This window comes from Chenopodium album, chromosome 17 (genome assembly GCF_948465745.1).
Source record: "Chenopodium album chromosome 17, dcCheAlbu1.1, whole genome shotgun sequence".
NCBI classification, from domain to species: domain Eukaryota; kingdom Viridiplantae; phylum Streptophyta; class Magnoliopsida; order Caryophyllales; family Amaranthaceae; genus Chenopodium; species Chenopodium album.
The window spans coordinates 21,277,350-21,282,892 of record NC_137850.1 but is presented as its reverse complement, the minus strand read 5'-3'; the positions used below and the strand labels follow the sequence as shown (position 1 = coordinate 21,282,892).

Genomic DNA, 5,543 nt, shown 5'->3' with positions numbered 1-5,543 from the left:
ACTAGTCAAGCACTACATTCACAAGTAGTTGGACAAAATTGACGCATGTTTAGGCATCCAAGCAATTAAACTTCAAATCATGACCAACAAGTCCACAATGCTTATCATCAATAACCAAGAATCAAAACAAATTTTCTCAAGTATGGGGGCATAGAGAAGCATGATTTACAATTCATTGGAACGTATTTTTGGATTTTTTACTTTTCAATTTTTTTGTATTTTTCTTATAGGAAAGCAATAAAACTACACTAGGAAAGCAGTAAAACTACACTAAGCATACCAAGAGAGAGAGTGAAAGATATACCATATGAACACGAGAACCTCCCCCCAAGCTAAATCAGACAATGTCCTCATTGTCTTAAGGGGAAGCAAGTATTCAAGGTGACTACTCTTCATCATCACCACATCAGTGTCACCAAAGCCTCAAGATTGCAATGCATCTCTTTGGAACAAAATTGGGCAAGAAAGAAACAAAGTGTTAGTGGAAAAAAGATAAAAATTGAGTCAGGTGCACTATTCTGATCATAACTTTTGATGTATAATTGATAATTCAATGATTCCAATTGCATTGGAAAGTAGACTTGAAGAGCTTTCCAACGATAGGTCACACGCCAAAAAAGGATAAGAAACGCAAAAGTTATGGCCTGTCAAAGTGGAGCAGTTTTGCTGATCCGCTCTCGCGCCCGGTCGGGCGCCACACCGCCCGGTAGGGCGGTATAAACCCTCTAAATCCTCTTTGTTCTCGCGCCCGGTCGGGCGCCATACCGCCCGGTCGGGCGGTCGAAATGTCCGTACTCGTCAACTCTCGCGCCCGGTCGGGCGGTCCTTCGCCTGGTCGGGCGGTCCTTCGCCCGGCCGGGCAAAAATTGTCAATTTTTCACCCTTGCTCTCGCGCCCGGTCGGGCGGTCCTTCGCCCGGTCGGGCCCGAGGCAATGTTTGGTACGAGAGACTCCTTCTCTTTTTTTTCCAAATTTGACTAACTCTTTTCCTTCTAACCTGTACGACTCAATAAACTCATTAAACTCTCTCCTCTCTCCTCTCACAAGAAATAGAAAGAAGACTAAAAAAAAAAAAACAAAAAAAAAAAAAAAAAAAACAAGAAAAATACGGGTTGCCTCCCGCAAAGCGCTGGTTTATTTAGGTCCCGCACGACCCTCTTACTACATGTCGGGAAGTTAAGCCCCTTGGCCTATCGCCTGGTCGGGTGGTTCTTCACCTGGTTGAGCGATTTTTAAACCACGACTCGGCTTCCTAACACGCCCTGTAAGGCGCCAATTCACCCTATTGGGTGGATCCTCGTTGGCTTGAACTGGTGGGTCTTTAATTTTGTTCGATTGAGAACCCTTTTTGACCGTTGGTTGCCTCGATTTATCACTTTGTTGAGCTATTACAACACGATCTGGTGGAACTCTCACTATAGGCTCAGTTTCCGCAACTTGTGTACTCATTTCCATCTTCTCATCTTCAAAACCAAGACCTTCACAGTATAAGGCTTTCTCTATTGCGTCCACTTCCTCTTTCCATTGGTTAGTTGTACCTGTAGAAGATGCAACACACGATACCGCCTCCAAGGGATCTTTAACAAAAGCTTGGGGCTTATTAGAACAATTACCAACCACATCAATTTTATAACACTTCTCCTCTAGCATGGGGCTTTTAGGGGTATTATTCAAATTAAAAACAATTTTATCATCCCCTACTGATAGTGTCAATTTACCACATTTCACATCTATAATTGCTCCAGCAGTATTAAGGAAGGGTCTACCCAAGATAATTGGGGTATGCAAATCCTCAGCCATATCAAGAACAACAAAATCCACAGGTATATAAAATTTACCTACTCTAACAGGGACGTCTTCTAGAATGCCTATGGGGTATTTAGAAGAACGATCAGCCATTTGCAGAGTAATATTAGTAGACTTTAATTTACCCATTTTTAGCTTTAAACACACAGATAATGGCATGACACTAACACTAGCGCCCAAATCACACAATGCATTATCAATCATTAAATTGCCAATATGACAAGGGATAGAAAAACTACCGGGATCTTTTAGTTTGGGTGGAGATTTATTTTGCAGTACGGCACTGCATTCAGCAGTAAAAGCGACAGTCTCTACCTCACTAATAGACCTTTTCCTAGTCAATATTTCTTTCATGAATTTTGCATATGCAGGTATTTGCGTGATTAATTCTGTAAAGGGAACTGTTACCTGCAAATCCTTCACCGTGTCAAGGAACTTACCAAACTGCTTATCCATGGTGCTTTTCAAATGTCGATTTGGGAATGGTAGTTTGATAATTGGTTGTTGCACATCATTATTCCTGTCTTGAGTTACAACCTTCCCTGAAGTTTTACCCTGCAATATAACATCAGAAATATTAGTACTACCCTTTAGCCCTACAGGGCTAGGATTAATATCCCTTGGTATAAAGGAATCAGGATTAGCGATTTCTATTGAAACAGGTTCATCTTCTTTGGGCATAGGAGGCCCATCATAGTGTGAACCACTCCTGAGGGTAATTGCAAACGCCTGATCTGTGGGTTGTACTGGTTGCGATGGTAGGGCTCCTTGTGGGAGAACCTGAAGAGCAGCGGCTAACTGTGCAATTTGAGTATCTATGAATTTATTGTGGGCTACAATCGAGTCAATTTGTGAGTCTCTACTCTCCATATGCTTTTGCATACTAGTTAACATCGCTCTAATTTCTGATAAAGCTGGGTCAGAAGGTGGTGGAGGAGTTTGCGGTTGGTTTTTCTGGCCAGCATTGGGATGGTAATATTTCTGCTGAGGTGGTGGTGCTGGTTGTTGTGGAGGTGGAGGTGTGGGATTTTGCACATTACTGCTCCTATAGGAAAGGTAAGGATGGTTCCGATACCCGGGATTATTATAGGTGTTGGAGTATGGGTTATTTTGCTTGATGGACTGAAAAGCGTTGACCTGCTCCATAGAATTCCTACACTCATGTTCCCAATGACCTACAATTCCACAATTTTCACAGAAAGCATCATTAGCATTATTATCAATTGCAGAAACATTAGTTATTTTAGAATTAGCAGTAGTAAGGTTATCCAATTTCTGACAAATAAAGGTTAATTGAGATTGCAAAAAGGATACAGAATCGACGTGGTGTTTTCCCTTGTTTGCAAAACCTCTAGGATTCCCATATTGGGAATTATGGATCGCCATATCTTCAATAACCTGACCTGCATCATCAACATTGAGGTTCATAAACCTCCCATTAGCTGCAGAATCCAAAATTGCTCTAGAAGAATTTCCGATCCCATTGTAGAAAGCTTGTATCAACTGCCATTGTGCTAAGTTATGATGAGGGCACTCTCTCTGCAGGTCTTTGAATCTCTCCCAAGCTTCATATAGTGACTCATCTGGCTCTTGGGCGAAATTTTGAATTGCGCTTCTCAATAGAGCTGTTTTCTCTGCAGGGTAATACTTGTTATAAAAATTCAAAACAAGAGTCTCCCAATTAGTAATGCCAAGTGCAGTTCTATTTAAACCATTAAACCACAGTTTAGCTTTTCCACATAAAGAGAAAGGAAAGAGAATCTCCCTTATTTGGTCTTGCGTGACCCCAGCTTGCCTTATAGTGTTACAATATTGACAGTAGTCAGCAATGTGTAGATTTGGGTCTTCACCCTTAGCTCCACTAAATTGCTTCCTTTCTATCATCGTGATGAACTGGGGCTTGATCTCGAATTGAACTCCCTCAAGATCTGGCGTAGGAGAAAGGTGGGGAAAATGCGCCAAAGATGGCTGAGAATAGTCGCTGAGCTTTTTAGGTGGATTTTCTCCCATCTCTAATTCTGATTCTGAAGAAGTGTCTGGATCACTAGAATCAGATGAAGGGTCTCTAGGAATTTCACCACCAGAACTCGCCAGTATTTGCTTGTATAAATTCTTTTGCCTATGGAAAGAGCGCTCGATCTCAGGATCGAAAGGAATGTAGCCTGATCTGGAACACCTGGACATAAACAAAGAACTAGACAACAGATATGAGAACTGTCCCAAAAAACTTATGTTCTCCGGGACGAAGGAAAATAATCTAGACTACAAAAACAATTAGAAATAAAAAATATAACCGTCTCCCCGGCAACGGCGCCAAATTTTGACAGGCTAAAGTCGTATCACCTAATCAAAAGTAATTACCTAAGTCCTCTAACTAAAGTAGATAGGGAAGTAGGGTCGAATCCACAGGGAAACTAGTCTTTCTATTTCTAACTAATTAATAGCAATCTAAATTATTAGTAACAATTTGTTGTGATTTAAAGATTATACTACGAAGAATATAAGTAGGGAAAATAAAATAAGAGGAATCAATGAATTAAGGACCTAGGGCATAGGTTCACCAATAAATAATATTCCAGGGTAAAACATAATAACCAATCATTAATGCATCAATTAACCAGATAATAAAGGGCTTTCGCTACGTATTACAATCACAGAATTAACCTACCGGTATTAAATCTCATCTCTCGAATCTCGACTTAACCATTTATAGATTAACCTGCCTATTGAAACTAGACCTAAACATCAATTCTCATCTCTCGAATCTCGAATCAATATTGTCAAACTCATGCATAAAAGATCAGGCCTAATCTAGTCACAGAGCATTAAATCAATCAATAGGAAATTAATATAGCATTGATAATTAACAACAATAAATTACCCCTTCATATTACTTATGGATCCCCATAAACCCTAGAAAAAGAACTACTCACACATAATTAAATCTAAACTAATCAAAGCAACAAAATAAAACATGATAGAAGGAATAAAATAAATAACTGAGATTAAGAGAAAAGAAATCGTTACCAAAGTAATCAGAATAAAGAGTTGAGTAAAGAACAAAGTATATAGTGTAGAGAGAGAAAATAAGCTTAAGTAGAGAGAGAAAATCTAAGAGAAAGAATTACAAAAGTAAAGGAAGAATAACGAATTGTAAAAAAAGGAATCCTAAACTTGCTTAACAAAAACATATTTATAATAAGCAAGAATCCTAAACTAAAACAAACTAAACGATGCTTAAAAGATCTATCAGAGACACGCGCCCGACCGGGCGCCACACCGCCCGACCGGGCGCGCCTTTTTGTTGCGATATAAGTCTTCTTTGCCCGATCGGGCGCACCATCGGGCGGACCACCGGGCGGACCATCGGGCAGACCATCGGGCAGACCACCGGGCAGACCACCGGGCGGACACCCTTGGGCCGCTTGGACTCCTCGTTTAGGCTCGTAACTTGGCCCAAACCAAATATCCTCTTTGGGGCTTTAATCATTCGGTCCAAATGCCTCGTCTTCACACAAGTCGAGCCCTTATTCACCAGTTTGATTACTCTAACCGATCTTGGGCTACGAAAGATGGCCGTGCTCCTCCAATGCTCGTAGTTGCTCCATAAAATCCCGGGAAAGTACTCCAAAGGTGCAATTCCCTGCAAAACTCAACCAAAACTACGAAAACACTAGAAAACACATATTAGTAATAAAAATGGCTCTAAAGAGCCAAAAACACTACTAATAATGACC

At 40.6% G+C, this 5,543-nt stretch overlaps 1 non-coding gene across 1 annotated transcript; it reads left to right on the top strand.

Annotated features, from left to right (window-relative positions):
• Positions 1-3,322: 3,322 nt before the first annotated feature.
• Positions 3,323-3,429, top strand: LOC145590346 (small nucleolar RNA R71). The gene has a single exon (XR_014101969.1). It is a non-coding gene; the product is annotated as a small nucleolar RNA R71 (small nucleolar RNA).
• The last annotated feature ends 2,114 nt before the right edge of the window (positions 3,430-5,543 follow it).